General features: G+C 35.6%; 1 protein-coding gene across 11 annotated transcripts in view; it reads right to left on the reverse strand.

Annotated features, from left to right (window-relative positions):
• The window catches only part of GRIK2 (glutamate ionotropic receptor kainate type subunit 2), a 407268-nt gene that overhangs the window by 301723 nt on the left and 83664 nt on the right, over positions 1-21881 (reverse strand). The window lies entirely within an intron of this gene.

Below are 21881 nucleotides of genomic sequence, written 5' to 3' on the forward strand. Positions count from 1 at the left end.
CTGCCGAGAAGCATTGAATTTTTTGGTTATTTTCTCTTTCTGATCAATGCTATTGCCCAGGGAGACTTCTCTTCCTAAAGGTGCTATTTTCTTTCTCAATTAAATGGCAACTCTTCTCTGGGAAAAGTAACCATCAGTGTAAAGCATGTCTGGTCTGTGCACCAACCCTTCTCCTTCGTCTCTTTGGGCCCTATACAGTGGTGGGCAGGAGCAGCTAAATTACAAAAGCTTCTAACAAGATCTACAAATCCCATGACTACTCAGCTTTCAGATCGACCTCCTTCTTAGTGTGTTACACTTGCCAAGCACTGTCCTCCTTCAACAGTTTTAAAGGCTCATGATGCTACAGTTTCCCAGTGCCTGCTTTCTCCCCAGGTGGGACTGCACATCACACTACCACTACTGAAGGACATATTTCTGAAGAATTAAAAGGCTCCTGACTCAAAATAATACTCATAAATAAGTATAAAAATACCTTATAAACAAACACAAATGGCTGTTAACTGAATCCTAATGTTTAAATGAATGATGCAGTTAAATATTATTTTAATCTTTCTTAAAGCAAAATAATACAGCAATTCTCCCCACTTTCATTACAGCTGGGATGATCCCAACATAAAAAGGATCAACATCATTCAGTTGTTACAGGTTCTAGGAAAAAATAATCTCTCTTTGTGGACACTATAATTTTATACAAACTCCTTTAACTGCTAGTGTATATAAGATGACAGGCAATCGTGACAAAAGTGTCACTCAGCTAGGGATTCAGTTAATGATCAAGTAAAAAGCTATTGTGTCTCAGATTAAATATCTGTATAGCTCAATATCCTGTCCCCACAAATAGACAGTCATGATAGCCCACAAAGAAAGCATGCAAGGCCATGCACGTAGAGATCATTTTACCAATCTCACATGTTCTAGCAAGTCCTTGGCTTCCAGAGGTTCATTTTGCTGAACCAGAGGTTCCTTTGGGCAAATCCATGGAATAAAAACCCATTAAATACGGTCACTGTTTGAATATATGTGAACTTCTGTTACCTGCAATGTTCTGTGGCAAGAAACTTGCTGTCTTTTAGAGTCATTTGATGTCTTCTGGTTCTTGTATTGGAAGAAAAGGTGAACAGTTATTCTACACTCACCTTTATATTCACCTTCTCCATGTTAGTCATTATTTTACAGTCCCCTATTATAAGCCCATTCAGTTGCCTCTTTTTTTGTAGGTTAAGAGAAGTATCCTACTGAATTATTTCTTACATGGAAGCCATTCAGTATCTTTGATCTTCCTTTTCTGAAGCTTTTCAGAACTAATATACCTCAACTAGATATTAAAACTATCAAAACTATCTTTTAACTATATAACTATAAAGACAGTTCAATCAGCCTTTTTGAGAAATTCATACAACAGTTATATATATATATATATATTAGGCTTGTACAGAGACATAAATACACTGGTATCTATAGAGTGATGTCTGTTTCTTATCCTGCCTGTACTTGTTTGCTAATTGCCTTCCAAACAACACATTAAAGGTGCATTTACAGTGCCAACAACTCTCTTGCCATTCTAACCCCTACCACCTTTTATTTCTCCTGTATGAATAGAAATGTTTTTCTGCCACTGCAGCTAATCCCACTGTTCCAATATGTATGAGGCTCAGTGCTTCGAAAGGCCATATCTGGCTTCAAAACTGTCATGATATATTCTGACTGAGAAAGAATGTACTGGAAAAATTAATTATAAATGTTAACAAAAATAATAGAAGACTTGATAGCTGACGCTCATGAATAAAAATTCTACATATCTGTGTACTGAAGAACAACCAAGTTAGGTATTCACCAGTTACCTCCTGCAGAGAATCCCAGACTCCATTATCTCTGTTATCAGCTTTTTTTTTTTTTTTTTTTTTAAATAGTGACATAAGGCAATTCCTTTTACGGATAATAAATATAATAAAAATAGCAAAAGCCTACTTTTATCCCCGAAAACCTATGGATTCTTCCAAAGGAGAAGGTAAATGTTACAAAGCAAGCCACTAGACTTTATGCAGTTGTGATCATCAACAATATCATACTGTTTTATTACCAATTAAGTATTCCCATTTTTAGTATTCTCCTCTACTTAAATGCCTTATACTATCACCAGAACTGGAGACTCAGGACACTCAACAGACTTGTCTGTAATGTATGTGTGGAGGGCAAATATTTATACAACCGAACAGAAAATATGGTTCAGCAAAATAAATTGTTGCTTGTAAAAGTCTCTGTGGAAACAATCCTCTTGCTATGTCACCCAAGCACGTAGGCTTCCTCTTTATTGATCTGGAGATATTTATATAGGTTATTTTCCTATGCAATTTATCCAGTGGCCTCAGACTCAGCAATGGGCATTGAAAAAGAAACACATTAAATTATAACACTTGTAGCCTTATTCTTTATGTATGAGTTGGGGACTGAATTTCAAGCACTTGCTCTACATCTTTAACTAGAAACAGTCTCTGCTTTTTGCAGCCCAGATATATATTGGAACTTAAGCAGTATGCAGCTGCTAACAAATAATATAGCACTGAAGAAAATAGGTAAAAAATAACTGAAAGGTGGCCCAGAATGCTTTATTATTTTAATTATCTTTATTTTTTTACATAATTTTAATTATAATAATTTTAGATTGTATTTGTGCTATGCTCACTTTTCAGTGGAGGGCAAATTTGCTTTTGCGTTTTCTCCTTCTTTCATCGGATCATAGCCTCTAAATGGCCAATAATGGTATAAAAACTTCCCAGAGTGCCTTAAGGTAGAACCACTGTCTGCTACAAATTTGTTTCATTGACCTTTGGTGGGGTTTACATAAAGGAAAGGTTTAGACAGTCAAATGTAGCTTAAAATTAACAAGAGTGCCTGTGAAAGATACAGCTGGCAACCACACTCTCTTTTGTTTTGCACTGTTGCAAACATGGTTGTTGCAATAAAAATAATAATTTTAAAAAGTATGAAGTATATAAGCAAGATGACCACCATTCCTTAGAGACCACTAAACATGGAAATAGAAAATTCAGTACTATAAAGAAAAGCTTTTTGATAAACAAAACACAAAACACAGCGTTTTTGTGCAGGGCTCAATGCACCTATACATTCAGTTGAGCACGAGTTTAACGTTGGGTCAAAGGTGTTTTATTTTAAGGAAACGAAAAACTGAACCCTATTCTTTCTATTAATATTCAAATAATCTCTTCTGAATTCAACAATCTTTTAGTGAAATTGAAGGATTTTTGAAATCATACTGATGTAGTTTGTTAAATAAGGCTTATTCGAAAAATATACACTGAGTTAAGCAGATGCTTAAGTGTTTTGCTGATTAAATAACACTATGTTCTTAGGCATACCTTCAAGAATGGAATTTCTTAAACATTATCATTCCTTAAATTTTAGCCTGGGATCTTATGGGTTTACTTCTCTAGACCCTATTAAAAATAGTATTAACAAAGAAATACGTAATTAAACAGAAGAAGCACCTAAACAGAAAGTTCAAATACAAGATGAATTTTTCTTTTTGTATCTTATTAATGTAAGAGTGAATGACGAAAACAGACCTACAGCTTTAAAATTACATTGCAGTAATTATTGAATGAACAGAGCTTACACTACACAGGGATTCACTCAGACAATGAACTTCAATAAAACATTTTTCTTCTATAGCCTGAAACATTTGAATTAAAAAAAAAAAAAGAAGAAAAAAAATGTTGCCTTGGTCATCTTGCTTTTTATATAAATATATATATAATATGTACTGAAAAGACATAGAATGTTCTCTAGAGTTCTCTTCTAAACCACAGAATAAATTCAAATGTTTAAGTTCTTCTAAGAATGTTAAGATCCATTTACAGAGTAAATATATCCATTAGCATTTAAACTACAATTGCTGAAAGTGGATTTAAACTTTAGGAAACACTCTATTATTATTTACTGATACCGCTGAAACCCCTCAATGAATGATAATCATCTTGACTATGTGTAACTTTTGGGATAAGTTAATGTCTCTTAAATTTCATTTTTTATTGCTGAGGTACTTTTCATTATCTTTAGGGCCTCCTGCACAAAATTACTGCAATCTTTATTATCAACTCATGAGTTGCTTGGCAGACCTTAATAGCTGGCTTACAGTGATCTGTTGGAAGAGCTAAATGCCTTTTCCTTTTTTTTTTTTTTTCCATCCCAGGAAAGAGAAAGTATTCTGGATGAGACAGAAAAAATCCCAGCTGTCCCATGAATGGTGCTGGTTATGAAGCGCATACAAGCTATACCCAATACAGGGAAAAATAAGATGCCACCCTATCAAGGTGTAGGCAGCTAAATTCCCGATTACACCAAGGCTAAAATTCCTAAAACATTTTCTTAACTATTTAAACACTGAATTCTCCTTCAAAACATAACTTGAATTGTCACTGTCATCAAGAATTTGACTGAACCTCTGGCAGAGTTATGAAGTGGAATAACACTGTCTTAAGATGCTGATTTAGCAGATGTTAATATTTTAACATCACCACTATAGGGCTCTGTACTTCCATTTCCACTTTCTATGAAAATGCTTTTTCTTTGTATGACCACAGAAGATCAAATTACCTGGGATAGAGGTTCCAAGTCTTGTTTGGTGAAAGATTGTTCAAGTCCATGTTTCTTGCCATGCAGGAGAAACTCCTATCTTGGAGCATGATCTAGGCTAGGAGTATGCACATGTGTAGTATCATCCTCAGTATAACACTTGTATAGAATAATGGAATAAACTCAGCCAAAGAGTTGTAAGAGAAAGTACAGGTTTCCTAATCTACTCATTAGCAAGTGCAGATCATCATAGAGTGGCTCAGGTTGGAAGGTACCTTGAAGATCATTTAGTTCCAACCCCCCGTTATAGGTAGGAACACTACCCACTAGATCAAGTTGTCCAGGGCCTCTTCCAACCTGGTCTTGAACACCCCTAGAGATGGTACATCCACAGCTTTTCTGGGAAACCTGTTCCAGTGCCTCACCGCCCTCATAGTAAAGAATTTCCTCCTTATATCTAACATAAGCCTACCTTCTTTTAGTATAAATACATTCCCCCTTGTACTGTCATTTTCTGACTGAGCCAAATGTTGCTGGGGGCCTCCAGATCTGGACACAGTACTCCAGGTGGGGCCTCACACAGGCTGAAAAGAGGGGGACAATCACTTCCCTTGACCTGCTGGCCACACCTCTGTCGATGCAACCCAGGATGAAGTTGGCCTTCTGGGCTGCAAGTGCACACTGCTGGCTCATAACAAGCTTTTCATCTACCAGAACCCCCCAAGACTTCCTCTGCAGGGCTGCTCTCAATGAGTTCTTCTCCCAGCCTGTACTCATCTGGGATTGTCGCAACTCAGGTGCAGCACCTTGCACTTAGACTTGTTAACCACATTAGGTTCATGTGGGCCCACTTCTCAAGCCTGAGACAGATGAAGGGAAACTGACTGCTGGTCCCTGCTCCCCAGAGAGCCTGTGCAACTTGCCTCACTTTCTAAAGGAATGGCTTTGTACCAAATCACAGGAGAGGTTCAGAATGTTGTATCTGATCCAACATAAGCTCCCCAAACTTATGTTAGAGGAGGCTAAATTCAATAAACATCTGTTAAAATTGATGTTCACAGTTCTTTCCCAATTGTTGCTTAATGTGATGCCTTTTGTAAATCTTAACCTAATCTTTCGAAGTGATTACTGAATAAGAAATAGTTATTTAATCCTTGATACTGGCCTATGAAGTAGGTGCCTAAACCTAACTTAGTTTCAAGTCTCCCTTCCCTTTCTTCTCTTTCCTTTTCTTCATCTCACCTCTATCCTGAATAATACAAAAATCCATCCAGAAGAGCAATGTAAATGTGCATTGTTGAATCTGAAAACATTAAGTCTCTTTGTTCCTGTCTGCCACTACGCTGAAACTCAGGCTTATGAGAATGGCAACAACCTAACCATGGCTTGTAAATCAAACCTACTGAGCTGTGTGAGCAAGCCCAGCATGAACAAGATATTGAATCATTTCTAGCCTGGGGAAGTTGCCAGTCAGTGTGCATAATTTCACAACAGATATCCCCCAAATGCCCTGTGACAAAACCCTTGTGACTACAGTTTTCAGTATATAATACAGCCTTTTGTGGTCTTTAAGAAAGAAAGGAAGAGCTTGAGCACGGACAGGTTGTTGCAGAAGCCCTGGAGTTATAAGCACAAGATAACAGGAGGGACTCCCAAAGGTATAAACACAAGTGGTTAGATTCAAGACACTAAGTGGAAACTTGAGAGTTGGTAAAACTAATTTTAGAGTGTGGTTTTTTTTAAAGGAAGATAAAGAAAAGGTATCTAACATATGTAAAACTTCACATGTATCATAAAGACACAAAGGAGTTGAAAAAAAAAATATTACCAATATAAGCAGGAAGAGAAGAAAAATAAGCAGGGATTGCTAAAGACTCTTCCTCTTTTAAAGATGCTTCACCACATCAACACTACTTCTTAAGATAACGAGTCTGCTCTCCAATTACGTAAAGAAAAAGCACTGCTTTTAGATTTACCTTGTATCCAGGGTGATTGTAGACTCAACCACACACTACAGAATGGGTTAAGTAAATTAGAATTCAGAAGTGCGGTGAGTCTGTGTGTTTACTGCTGCAGCCTTCCCACACAACAAAGTAATTGATCCTGCAGTAGCGAGTCTCAGTCTGCTTGGATGCAACAGTTATCTCCACCCCCTCAAGTCTCAGGTCAAAGTGCTGTATGGAATAGATTTTGCTACACCCAGTATTTTTACTGAAACTGAATGCACTAAAGTCAGCTAGACATCATTTACTTAGAGACAAAATATCAGAAGTTATTCTCAGTTTAGTAAAGGCAGAAATGAAATATATACTTTTTTTTTAATGTGTAAATTCTCTCAGATAAAATACTTAACAATGCATTGTAGTTATATGTACATGGGGAAAATGCTAGGCTTATTTCTTTTATTTTACTTTATTTTCAAAATTGGGTGGCTTATGGGAAACTGAAATGCAGGCCAGAGTTAAAGCAAAAAATGACAAACTAACTATGAAGAAAACAGCGAGAAGCTCAACGGGATAGTCAAATTCATCTTATTCAGTGCAGATTCTCTCATGCAGACTAGGTTCTTTATATTTAATTTCATAGCATAAAGCAGCAGACATGCATTTCGCCTGGTTGGTTAACTTACAGACCATGTTCATGATTCCACAGGAAGTCTATGGCAAAGTAGAAAACTGAACTGTGAAGCACTTCCATTAGTCATTTCTCTGTGATTTCACCAGTGCAGTGCTGTGATTAAGCAGCAAGGAGAGTGAACTTGCCTAAACCACTACAGACCTTGCCTAAACCACTACAGACAATGGATTAGAATGTTCTTTTCACACAGCCAGTCTCTCACAGCTGATTAAATAATCACACATATTTGTTTACTTGATTGTCTGTGAAAACAGGAGGTTTCAAGATAATACAAGAATGTTATGTTTCTTATGGGGCTCCTGTAAATCACCACTGCTACACTGACCATGTGTAAGCCAATTTTCCTGAAGAGGCATTCTTACATTTACCTGCAGTAGCACCAACATGCAAGTCTGTCAGTGAAGTAAGGCACCTTAAAGACTGTAGATGTATCCATTATGAAAAGGTCAACCAGACATTGCCTGTTTGTATATAGTTACACACCTGCAGATGTCAAACACTGTAACATGACCCGACTTGTAAACTCCGAAAATATTAAATCAACATAGACTTGCCAGTATGTTTTACAGATGTTCAAGCTCCTTAGAAACAAAAACTTATTTCTTGATTTATTTAGGAAAAACTTATTTCTTGATTGGAAGGCTAAAATAAATAAATAAAATACAGGCAGCACAGATAGAGTGCTTTCATTTAATCCCAGAAACAGTTTTATCAACAAACGATTACCCAAAAAACATTCATGCTTTCAAAAGTGAAAAAGTACCCCACTGGGAGAGGGGGAAACATAGCTCTAATATTTTCTATCTAGTTTTTCATTTAAGATTAAGGAATTGCAATAATAAATCCCATGGAAAAAGGGTGCTAATTTGTTAAAAAATAAAGGGAAATTACCTCATAATTTGCAGTGTAGTACTGAAATAAATGTTTTTGTTTTAGGTTGCAATGGCTTTAAATGTCAAAACATCTGAATTAATGCATAGTTTGTTTCTTATTCTGTGTAGCATATACTCTGAAAAGCAAGAAGTAATTCATCTACATATAAAGTTTGGATGAAGTAATTGCTAATGAAATAACATTTCATATAATATGAAATGGTGATAGAGAAATAATTATTTTATCAGTATATTTACACTACAATTGCACTGGGTGTCCCTGCCCACGCACTGTCAGGGCGCCCCAGGGCTCCTCTGTGAGAAGAGGCCAGGGCTGCCTCATGCCAGACACAGCCAGTTCCAGCTGGCTCCCATGGCCCCACCGCAGAGTACAGCTGGGCCCAGCAGCCAAGATGGCAGAGCCTCAGGGAAAATGGGCTTAATAAAGGGTAAAAATTAATTAAATTCTCCCCAGGTTGAGACTGCTTTCCTGGAATGGGTACTGGTAAGTGAACTCCCTATCTTTATCTTGACTTGCAAGTTTTCTCACTATATTTTCTCCCCGCGCCATCTTGAGTGAAAGAGATAGGGGACGGGTGGGCAACTGGCAGCCAAGGTCAACCCATGTAGCAACAGTATACATGTACAATTTATTCTCTGCATGCTAATTTATTAGGTACTGAAAAACAGCTTTGCATTTTGCTGACTGGAATCATTGTATTTTTTAATACAAAAATAATTAGCTACAGCAAATGGGATGTTTTATGTGTATATGAAATATGCCTGTCTCCCAAAGATGTCAGATTTCCTAAAAGATAATCCAAACACGCACATATTAATTTCATGAATCCGAACAGATGGGTGCTTCTAAAAGATGCTATGAGAAATGTTACAAAATACATACGTGCTTCAGGCAACTTCGAAAAATAAAAAAAATCCTATAAGCAGTACTACAAGAGGAAGGAGAAAAGCTGTGAAAACAATGAGAAGTCAAGCTACTACTGGGGAATAAAGTCCTGGGCATTGGAAGGGAAGAACTCATTGGATAGGAGGTGCTTTATCCTCCCATTTTTCCTGTCTATTCCTCCTTTCCGTGGTCTAGTTAGGTTGAAGACACCCACCTGATAATGGTTAGTACTGGGACCACTCAATGTGTTCCTTAATTAAAGGATAGAATGCAGCCTTGGGAAGTTCCCAGACTGTAGATCTACCCTTTTTGCTGAATGCCAGGGTTGCCAGCTGAAGTTTAAAGCTCTGTTTAAAGAACAAAGAACCTTCGAGTTGTGTAAGAGAATCGGAAATCAAGGATGGGGGAAATGCTAAGGGAAAATAAACACTCATCAGGAGAGTACTATGGTTAAATTGTGTATTTCGTTTGCACATTCTATACTGCACAGCACACTGCATAGCATTAGACTACATATACAGCATGCAAAATCACTTATCACAGACAGGACTGCTAAGCATTATCAGACAGTTTCTCTACATAAACCCCTGCAGGATATTCTGCCCTCTCTTAGCTCAAACAATTTGACTCCCTTTTATTTATTTTTAAATCACAAAGGTTTTAAAGAATTTATTGGGCCTGTAATGGTAAATATCATTGGTGCACCCAGTAGTCTTTCGTGATCACCAGCTTTAACTTTTGCATTTTTGCCTTGAATAGCTCCTCATGAATAAAGTGTTTTCAATATTTTCCTTCACACCTCGTTAAAAAAGAACCATATATAAATTCCATGTGTATCCAAGACTTGCTACCGTGTTCTTTTAACAATGAAGATGAGTCACGTTCCATTTATTCAGTTACAATTACTATTCAAAACTAATCAAAAAAGCCCAGCCTTTTCTTATTTTGAAAATTATTCATTTTGGTATAGTTCTGAATTTACAGAAAATACACGTGCAATTCTAGAGGAAAAAAAAAAAAAACACTCTTGGATTTGCAAGAAATGGATAGATAAAATGCTACTTGACCATGACAAATTGCATCTTTCTTTAACACATATCACTCAGCTTCTCTGATACACAACTGCACCTTGAAACAATATTTTTCAAGCTCTATGCACATAGCTTCTTCTTAATGTTTTCAATAAACAGGCTAATTAGATATAGAATCACAGAATGGCTGAGGTTGAAAGGGACATCTGTAGGTCACCTGGTTCATCCCCCCTGCTCAAGCAGGGTCATCTAGAACAGGTTGCCCAGGACCATGTCCAAATGACTTTTGAAGATCTCCAAGGAAGGAGACACCACCTCCTCTCTGAGCAACGTCTGCCAGTGCTCCATCATGCACGCAGTGAAGAAATGCTTCCTGATGTTTAGACAGAACCTCTCATCTTCCAGTTTGTGTTAATGGTTAAAGAACAAATATATACAAGTATATTTTATATATTAGAAAATTTAAATTCTTTCCATTGATTTTTCTCAGATCTGGGTTCAAAGCAGGACAAAGATTTAGTTTTGATGAAAAGTCCATCTTCCATATTTATAAATTTAAAGCAAAGTTTATCTATTTGGCTATGAGAAACTGAATAGTCTGCCTTGGAGAAAGTGTCAAACATGCACATTTCTTGTTTCCTCTATTTTTAAAAAACTACATATATAAATTTCTTCCACTGACCAACCAGGTATGTAGAACATATGGTTGAAAAGTTATTCATCAACCAAGATCACATAATGCCACCTTGGATCACAATAAGTAACCTCTTAGTTATTTCTTAGTTGTTGACAGTTAGTCCCAACACAGCTAAATATATAATTTAACATGAAGAAGCATGGCAGCATGTGACCCACGTTACAAAAAAAAAAAAAAAAAAAACAAACTCTGCTGTCTGGAAATATATATCTAATTAAATATATGAAGAAAAATAACCAAGAAGGTAGACAAAAGAACAAGGGAGGGAATTGTCAACTGTAATGCTAACAAGGAATCCTCATCTGTCAAGCAGTGAACAGGTTGTATCAGGGTGTCAATTTTATATCAGTTTCCTAGTTCCAGTTCTCTCAGCAACATTCTAAGTAAAACTTTCAAAGCAAATGTTTGATTTACAAGCAAATCTATAGATGTAGATCTTAAAACAAAAATGGAATCCTTGACAATTTCCTACCAACTTGATAAAAATCTGCCTAGGATTTCGGTGCTCCTGGTCTCCAAAAGGTAATTTGTGATCCTGCTAGCTGGTTTCTTTTTCAGTGAAAATAATCCCATATGGGCAAGAATGGGATTATGCCTACAACACAAAGTGAATTTTCATTTTCACGTAATGCAAGCAGGAAACTATAATGCCCTATTTGACAAGTCCTACATTGCTACAGTGCTGATGTAATCTAGTTTTAAGGCTAATATTTCATGAATTTCATTTCTAGGGTTTATGGATACGAACAATAAATACAGCTATGAGATTTTTTGCTTTCTTCTCTTTAAACATAGATGTAAGGGGTGCATTTTGTTCCTTAAGTGTAATTTCAATTTCGCTGTGCTGCAACGTTAATTATTTTCGTTCAACAAAATCTACATCATTTCCTTAACAGAAAAAATGCAGGTTATTACACTGCAAGAGTGAAAGTATTTGGGATTCAGTCATGACCAATATGTTAATGATGTAGTACAGAGCCCAATGAAATAACATCAACATTATCTGCAATCTTCACAGCAAAAATGAAATGTCAGCCAATTCCACCAAATGGCAAATGGTTTTACTGTTCAAGGAGATGGTTTATAAATCTGTTAGTTCAGACAAGATGACATAAAATAGGAAATCAAGAATTTGGGGGTGGGGGAAAAGAGGAGAAGGGAAAAAAAAAAAAAATCAGGAGAGCCACTACTTTTACACTTCCTCTGTGGTAAATTGTAGAGTATTGTAGGTGCTATTTTCAGTAGTAAACTTGATTAATTTAATGGGTACAAAGATAGAAGGATCAACAGTTTTAATGCTTAGAGAAAACTATTCTATGAAAAACAGTTGTTTAATCTTTGTATAAATGCAACCTACTTATATGTAAAATAAGCCCTGCAAACATTTTTAAGGTCATGAACGTTTTCGATAAAATTCATCTATTAAGTTTAATAACAACAGAAATTATAAACTGAACATGCTTATATCTCGTCCAATCTACTTACTGTTGGAGATTTGTCTCTCTAGCACAACAGCAAATATGACTAGGCTGTTTGTATATGAAGCAACATTTACAAATTTACACTTGTTCATACACAAGTGAATCCTCTCTCATACTTCCCTTTAACAGATACTGCCCTAAAAAACACACAGACTAGCATCTGGTATTGACTGTTGTCAGTTACTACAGCATCGGCCATATTATTTGCATTTATTATTAGAAAAGGCAGACCATTTCTTTCAAAATTCATAATACATATTAAACAATTCAAAAACACCAGATATCAGGTTAGGGCACTGACACTTGACCTTTTGAGGGTTTAGAAGAGAGGGTTAAATAATTAGTCTTTATACAAAACTGAATAGTTGCCATTTCATAAAATTCTTTAATGTCACTTGAAATAATGCCTATTGCTTAACTAAGACAGCAAACTAAGCTCAAGCTATAAATTTCAATAGGCAGCAGAATTATTCTTCATTTCACTAAACATATCCTATGGCTGATGCAGTTCCGAAAACCTCACGTAATAATGCCACAATTAATGGAATGTATAAAAATATTTTTATTTAAATAAGTGTAACCTTTTTTTTTTTGAACTGACAGAAAGAATTTCTGAAACTATTCCACTGCATTTTCCTTATTCAACTAAACTTCTTATATAAAGAAAAATAAAAGTTAATACAGTTGGAAATTTGTTGTCTTAGTGTTTTATTTTAGTGTTATTGCATCCTGAGAGAATGAATAAGCAAAAACTCAACATGTTATGACCTTGCCAGTTTACCTCACAGCAAAACAGAAGTGACTTGTCTTTATAGTGTTTTCAGAGGATAGCTCACACATTCTTCTGTCTGAAGGTGAAAAACTATCCCTATTCAGCAGTTGAAATAAGGTCTCAGTCAGAAATCTCTCTTCTTTAGAATTGACTTAAGGTCAAAATACAGTATTTTTATATATATATATATATATATATAAAAGTGGAAAATTGCTATGAAATACAACAAGCAAGAAAAAAATATTCCATACCCTAGAGCACAACTATCCTAGTACGGTTGCAGCTAAACCACAACCTTTTCTAACACATTCAGCCACTCTGCTGCAATACCAGCTGTTACAAATTAACTCAGAGATGTACTCATTTATACCAGCTGAGAAAGCGAGTTTGCTTTCTTCAGTGATTGTTTATCCATCTTTCATCAGACATTATTTCAAAAGGAGGGAGGAAGGAACTGAATTGCACTGTTCCTTACCTGCTGAGGTCTAAGGTGTATATTATCAGGAATCTGAATTTGTCTGTTAATTTTGGAGATGCTTGTTTTTCAAGGATAAAGCTTTTTTAATCCCCTGGATGAGTACTTCTTGGGCTAGCTTAGCTTGCCTCACACCTCTCACTGTCAGGATTCATCCAAAACATTGCCTAAAGGACATGAGCAACTGTTCTCAAAGAACATCTTAAACTGTTTGCCAAAGGAAGTGCATTACTGATTATATTTGTATTGGGTTTACTTGCAAGGTTTTTATAGTAGGGGGGCTGCAGGGAGTGACCTCTGTGAAGAGTCCAGCAGTAGTTCCACATTAAATGAGTCAGGTCCAGACAGCTCCAAAAGGGACCAACCACTGCCCAGAGCCAAGCCAATAAGTGACGTTGTTTGCACCTCTGTGAGAGAAGATTTAAAGGGGAGGGAAAAAAAGAAAAAAAAAAAAAAAAAACACCGGAAAACTCACTCTTCTCTTTCTCTCCCAGTCGCTGTTGCACAGAAACAGAGAGAAACAACCCTGCAGACACCAAGGTCAGTGCAGAAGGAGGGCAGGAGATGCTCCAGGTGCAGGAGCTGAAGTTTCCCTGCAGCCTGTGGAGAGGCCCCTGGTGGAGCAGGCTGTCCCCCTGCAGCCCATGGGTCCCACATGGAGCAGATCTCCACGCTGCAGCCCGTGGAGGAGCCCCCGGTGGAGCAGGTGGATGTGGCCTGGAGGAGGCTGCGGCCCATGGAGAGCCCCTGCAGGAGCAGGCCCCGGGCCAGAGCTGCAGCCCGTGGAGAAGAGCCCACGCAGGAGCAGGGGGTCTGGGGGGGAGCTGCTGCCTGTGGGGGACCTGTGCTGTCCATTTCTGAAGGACAGACCCCATCATACAGAACAATATTGGAGCAGTTCTTGAAGAGCTCTAAGATCAGTTTGGGAAGGATGGCATCATGTGGGAGGGACCCCATGCTGGAGCAGAGGAAGAGTGTGATAAGGAGGGAGCAGCAGAGATGAAGTGTTATGATGATTGAAGCATTGAAACTTGTGCACCTATTTCAGAACCTTGAATTCTTGTTATCAGCAGGTATCTGAAAATTAGTCACTATAATGTTCAGTGCTGTGATGTTTCAATACTGTTATACTTGGGGCCTTTTTTAGATGTATTCCGTATCCATTACTACATAACACAAAGAGCTCTGGTTCACAGATGTAAAGCTTAGGAAAGGAAAATCCTGACCAAAATCCCTCATGTCCCAAATTAGGGGGGCGGGAGGGAGGCAGAAAAACCACAACAGATGCAAAGAAACTGGGGCACCATTGAAAGTTAGAACACAAGTACAGTATTCACTGGCTATTAAGAAAGCAATGATTAATCATCTGTTTTAAAGTGAGCAGGGGTTCTGCTTAGTGTTTATGTATTTGCCAAGATCACCATCCTGACCTTCACAGTCGTTGAGTAAATAGCAGCAGATGTTGAGCTGTAAGGCCACATAATTCAGCTAAGAATACATACTTATTTAAAAAAGAAAAAAAAAAAGACATGCTTGATAAAATCTCACCTTAGTTTACTGCAGCTATACTGAGAGGGTAGGAGGGAGATTTTCTCAGAGGCACACTGGGCACGGTCTCTTCAAACCTAGAAAACTATGTTTGTTTCTGTGACTACTACTGCAACTAGTTTGTGTCCAATAGGCTCTGCACCTCATCTACAAGTAGAAGTTTCATGCAGTAATACCTAACAAATTTGCCAGCTAGACTTGAGAACCACCTTCTGTTACAGTGTTTGGATATTATTTAAAAAGTAGAGAAGAGCAGAGATTTTAAAAGGATGGTCAAAGTACATTTGCTTAAAAATGTTTGGTTTCACATTTTTTTTTATTTTTTATTTTTTTTACAATTTGTATATGCAAAGAAATATATAGATAGATTAAATTAAAAAAAAAAAAACATTGTTAGCCATGACTTGGCTTTTTGTGGATTGTGAATCTGACTGCAGCTAAATGAAGTGTAAAAGTTGAGTGACTAGTTTTTCTTGGACACAGAATAACATGAAATGCCTTTTATCAGTCCCAGTCATAAAAACAAACAAAAGACCCTGTTTCATTCGTCATCACTAAAACTGTATTTCCCTTTTTTGTTTCATAACATGAGATATTTTTCAGAACATAAAATGTGTCTTTACAAAGGGACCTGAAGTTCAGCTTGGGTCAATACTGCTCAATAGTTCAATAAGCAAATAAGCATGCTTAACTAGACAGAAAAATTAATCAGGAGTAAATAAATTATATATATATATATATATATAGTTCTTTGTGTGTCCTAGAGAAATTTAAATTAGAGGTACAGACCAATTCCCCTAGGATTCCAGTTTATAGGTGTTCCATAGTCACCAGCCCTAAGGAAATACTTAATCCATGACCTTAGTATGCACTTAAATTCAGGAGCATATTTAGAACTGGTAGATGGTCAAATCAAAACTGTACACCTTCAAGAATAACAAATACAAGAAATGGAACCAAATGTTGCTTCTTTTTATAATAGCAGCTAGACAGAGGAATCAGGCAAGTTTTCTTGAAGTATAGACTTCCTAGAGAGAAAGCAGCACAAAAGGGGAATTAGGATTAAATAATAATAATAATAATAATAATAATAATAATAATAATAATAATTTAAGCATTAAGATTACATTGCACTTCTGAAACTTATTTAGAGCTTAAGAAATACCTGAAGTACAGCAGACTGAACTTACTTGATAAATATTGTCTGATTCACACAAAATCTTTTAAATCCTGATTCAATATACTAGTATAAAAAAGATCAGAAGAGAGATCAATGTTTCATCACAACCATTCTCAGTACTAAGTTGCATCAAACCCATAACAGCATACTATTTAAAAAAATTAGCACAGTTTTAGTCTTAGTGTGGATGCAAATTATCCTTCCTTGAGAAACTGGTAATTTTAGAAGATCTACAGAATAGAGAAGAGAAGGGAAGAGAAAAGTATGTGATTTAGAGGAATTTCTGAGAATTTGGACACTGATCTGCTAACCACTCAAGCAGAATCCACAGCCCCAAATTATATTAAATTTCCACGCAATCCAATAGGAAAGATTGTCAATGACCAGACAAGCCAGTATGCATAGCAGTGATTATGTAAGACATTTAGAAGAAAATATTAGATGAGTAGTGTTTATCATAACTTGTGTACATAAAGACATGCATAAATACATAATCATCATGAATAAAAAGTGATATTCCTAAGATAGTGATCTGTCGAAAGAAAGCTCCTACTTCCCACTCTCGATTCCGTAGTTTATGCAGTTGCAGCTTAGTATTGAATATATAAATAGTCTTTAAAGCAGAACTGGAATTTAGATGGATTCTTTATCCACTGAAAACTATCTCAATAGTTTAAAGTTATGCCATGCAAGAATGAAACTACTTAAGAAAATGAAAAGGATTGAAAGCTCCCACCCATCCACACCTCCTTTGCTTCCCCTTAAGCAAATCAAGTGGCTACATGACCACAATGTGGACACTTTCTGGGGTTAAGTGGATTTGGCTCCTCAGAAAAAATGAACTCAAACAAGTGGTCCAATACCAGACTAATAAATAAAACACTTAGCATAAACTACTAAATAGAAATGGCATTATGACAAACTGTTTTCACATATCAGTAAGCGTGGTGTGAGGACGAATCCTAATATTTTCCTGTTATTCCTTGTGTGAGCAGTGGAGTTTGTACCTGCCAACCAGCTGTCAGCACCAAAACTGAACACACCTTTATCTCCTGGGCATGTACAGAGTAAAGCTATACTGCCAGAAATGAGACTCTCTGTCTGCTCTTTCATTTGCAATCACTTTGGGAAATCCAATGTAACAGTAAATTCAGTAATTCCCTAAATGAGTGAAAATATGAAGTGATATTTATTCATGACAAATGCAGATACTAGCTCACATGTGAAAACAATACAGATGTTTTGGCAGAATGCCACAGGTGTGTGACTATATTGTTTTCAGCCTTGGGTAGCTCAAGCACCATAGCAAAACTTCTAGATTATCTAACAACTGGCCAAATCAAGTATATCTGCATCAAAAAATTATTTTATGCCCTACGTGAATTTTAGTCATCCATCCCAAAGTTTTCACACCTTAGATCCTCATGGTTCTCTGTTGAAGGAAAAAAAAAAAAAAGACTTTGATATGTCAGGTACGATAGTGATGACCTTAGTTACATGAATCAGAAAGCTCAAGTTAAGCTCTACTAAGTTGTCCTAAGAGAAAGAAAAACTAACCTGTTAATCTCTGATCAAATCACAAGATTAGACCATAAAGGCCAAAAAAAAAAAAAAGCACCATATGGTTCATATCCATTTGTGTTATTTTTGAATATTAAATCCATTATATCTCTGTTATGTTTGCCACAGTGTAGATAGGAGTTCCTTGAAAGTGATTAATCAGTTTCACCACTTAAACCACTATTTGAACAACATTTACTTGGCTAAATTATTCTGTTAAAATATTTGGCAACTATGAGAGATATTCCAAACAATGCAAGATAAATATATCAAGCTCACAAATCCCCATAAGGCAATTAGAGAATCAGTTAATGAACATTAGGAAAGACCAAAACAATTGTCTTCATTTTCTGTAGGAAAGGGACTATTTAACATTTTTCAAAATGTCATACAAATATGAGGCAAAATGTTACTGTAGCTCATCTGTGAGGTATGTCTAGGGTTACTCAAGGTATTCATTAGGTAGATATTTCATTTTTTAGCATTCTTGAACAATTTTGTATCTTAAGTATAAAATGCACTCATTTTGACAGAAGTATGATTGTACCCTTTTATAATAAGCATGACTGCTTTATAAACTTTTAGCTAAAGATATTCAAAGCAGAATTCTTCTTTTTGTTAATGTTATTTGATTATATTTATTTTTTTTTTTTAATCTTCAAACCATATTACTATATCATATAGGTCATTTACAACGTAATTGTTAAAGAGATTTTAAACTAGGTAATATTTATAAGAAAAGAGTGTGCAAATCATGATACATCCCATGAAACAATTATCTAGGAGAAATAAAAAGTAGGATATTTAAATACTATGTTCATTACTAGTAATTTGAGAAATATTAAACATTTGATCAATACATTTTTTCTGTTTCATATCACTATCCTTATTTTTTTCACTACTTTTTGAAAACAAAAAAGGAAAATACAAAAAAAAAATAAGCAGAGCCAGGAGATCTCAACACTCAGAACACAAGCAATCTTCATGAAAATTTTCATCAAGAAGAAATCTTTATGGGTGTATTTTTTCAATGATCTCTACTTTTTTCCCCCTAATACAGGAAATATTGAGGAAAATAAAATATTTTGCTGAAGTATTTTCTGTTTTTACAATGTTTATATCTGTAGTAAAGACTCAGGCAACTTATCCTTCAGTTATAAACTTATCTGTTTAGGTAAGAACAAAATGAAGCCCAACAAGTGTAAGCTGACATCATTTCAACAGGGAGAATCCAGTGAGTAAGTAGAAAGCAAATCCATATAAAAACTTCAGGCTAATGGGTAATATGGCATATGAGAGTTCTAATTAGTTAGACAATCAGTTATGAAGCTTTATTGTAAAAGTGACAAATATGCTGAAGAATCAGATGCAAGAAGAGGAACACTAATTTGTCTGTTGCTTTATATGATTCATTTTATATATATATATATATACATATATATATATACATATTTAGCATGGATGTGCAGAAAAATCTTTCTTTTTTCCTTCAGGAAGCTTCTGTAGATTTTTTGGGGTAAAGTTAAACAAAACCCAATATGTGAATTAAACTCTAAAAGCATCAGCCACTAGTTCCTAGGCCAAACTGTTAGCACTTCCATGTCTGTCATGGGGATCTTCACTTTTGTTGTGGCTGGAAAGTGACTTTCAGTCAAGAGTCATGTAATTTATATTTTATTTGAATGATCACTTGGAAAAAAAAAAAAAAACAGACTTTTTACTAGACTAGTGAAAGCAGCCTTCATTGAGCTATGAATTATAAGGACTTATTCTTAAATTCTCTCTATGGTGAAAATACATATATCTTAAGAGCTGTTTCTGAAAACTTTGGTAAAGCTATACAGCAATTTTTCTTTAAGGTTGTAAAGTCTAAAAGGGGCTAGTTTAACATCCCTTTGAAGCTAATGGGAAGAAAATGTCCAATTGTCAGCAAATATTTTTGATCTTGTAGTAAACGTGCGTAGGGCCACATGACTAGGTGATATTCTGAGAGACTGATGTTATATCAGGAGTTTAAACTGAGTGGTCCCCCATGAACAATGAAGAAAAGGGTTCTCTAAAGGATCATTCAGAACAGGATTCTTTGAATGGCCTGAAAGAGGAACCTATTCCTTTCCTCCCCTGATGAACTTTAAAAAAAAAAAAAAAAAAGTTTGGCCTCAGCATCAGTTCTCACAGCTAAAACATACCAGAAGATATGGTTATAATTAGAGGTCTACCTTTGATTATTTCTATATACCTCTCTGCTTAATTATAGATGTCAGTGCAATAAAGTAGGCTCAGCTTTTTGTATAACATTTTTCCCCAAATTGCATCTGATACACAGTCATTTTGTCAAACCCCTACTTTAAAAATTAACATAGCAAAAGCAATCCCACATTTTTGAAAAACTATCCATTTAAACAAATAGGCTTTAATTCAAATCAGCTTCCTGAACAGCTGTAAGAAATTGCTCAGAACAATTTTATTTAGACTACCATGCACAAAATATGATTATACCAAGGAAATTGTATTCCTTACTGAGGAATACTAAGGGATTATATTAAGGAAAGCATTAAAATATATCTGCATGGCCACTATGCATAAAAAAGTTAAAACTATATGTTACGCCTGTTCAAATCCAAGAAGAAAACATATCAGTAATTGTTTTAATTGATTTTGTGGAGTAATAATTTGCTTGGGAACGATTCTTTTTTTATTATGAGGGAACATAAATAGACAAACCTAGAAGTGTGCTGAAGGACTCAGAACAAGAGACTCAGCTGTATAATTTAGAAAGTGATGATACAGTAGAACTGATGACCCACAAGTGAATATCAATTTCTATGGTGATATAATTAGTTTTTGTTAAAAATACACTAGATGAGTAAAAATACTCTAGCAACATTTAGTATGTTTCTACACAATGTACACAAAATCAAAGAATGATTTTAATATGTGTAGGCTTTAAATGGTAGTCAAATGCTAACTGTATGCCCTTAGTACTTATTACTACTTCAAAACTGTTACATTGTATATAAAAAATAGCCTGATGGAATTTAGTGTTCTTGTGGCGTTTTGTCAGCATCACAGTCCACATACTAATTCTGATTTTTATTTTATGGTGTATCATACTAATAATTAGGCACAGATTTGTATATAGTCAGTGCTGGTAGATGTTATTTTAATTTTTACCTGTGTTACCCATGGAGCAATACCTGAAGACCTCTTCCTCACCAAAATGATAGCATAAAAGTCCATGTTTGTCCTTTCCATGACAAAAGAGAAGGATTTTTTTTTAATCATCTCTGTCATTCTAGCAGAGAAGCACTCTGTCCCTAAAAAGAAAATACTATACAAACTGGAAAACACTTTTCCCAATCTTCTTAATAAAATGGATACATTTTACTATCAGTTGCTCATGACATTTTGGTGATGAAGAATAATTACCAAATTTGTGTCCTATATTAGTTTGCAGTTGGGCTTCAAGCCCCCATATAGATAAAATGCATATGGTTCCTTCTGTGCTTCAAGACTTGAATATGAAATTAGGTATCTTTATATCAAATGGCACATTATAGAGTCATAGCTGTTTATGAGTGCATTTTTTGTTGCAAGTAAAAATGGAATGATTGAACTTCTCAGACACCAGAAAGCTGAAAGACCAAAAATATGTTTCTAAGCACAGACTACTCTTTTATCAACATTTCTATCTGCAACAAATCAGCTTGTCAGAGTAATTTTAAGAGGTACATAAATTATGTATTATTGCTGTCAGATGTAGGTACAAAAGGAATGTGCAACAAATTTTAGGCCTTTTAGCAGGCACAGAGGAGACAATGGTAAGTACGTTTTGAATTAACTGAAGTAAGTTGACTTAAAATTAACACACTTGGGGATGGGGATGTGTTGTGAGGGGTTTTTTTGGGTGCTTTTTATTTATCTACTTTAAAGTGGTCTCTGCTATACCTTTCAGGTACACCCAAACTTCCCAGTTCCATTCATAACCAAGTTTTAAGACAGTAATTCTGAATACTTTCATTCAAAAAAGCATGGTCTATGAGATGCTATAATGCAGAAATAAAACATTTAAAGGTATTTCACATGATATTCATCAATTCTATGTAAATGAAGTGGTAGGAAGTC

Source organism: Anser brachyrhynchus (genome assembly GCF_964034855.1).
Source record: "Anser brachyrhynchus genome assembly, chromosome: 3".
Classification (NCBI taxonomy): Eukaryota; Metazoa; Chordata; class Aves; order Anseriformes; family Anatidae; genus Anser; species Anser brachyrhynchus.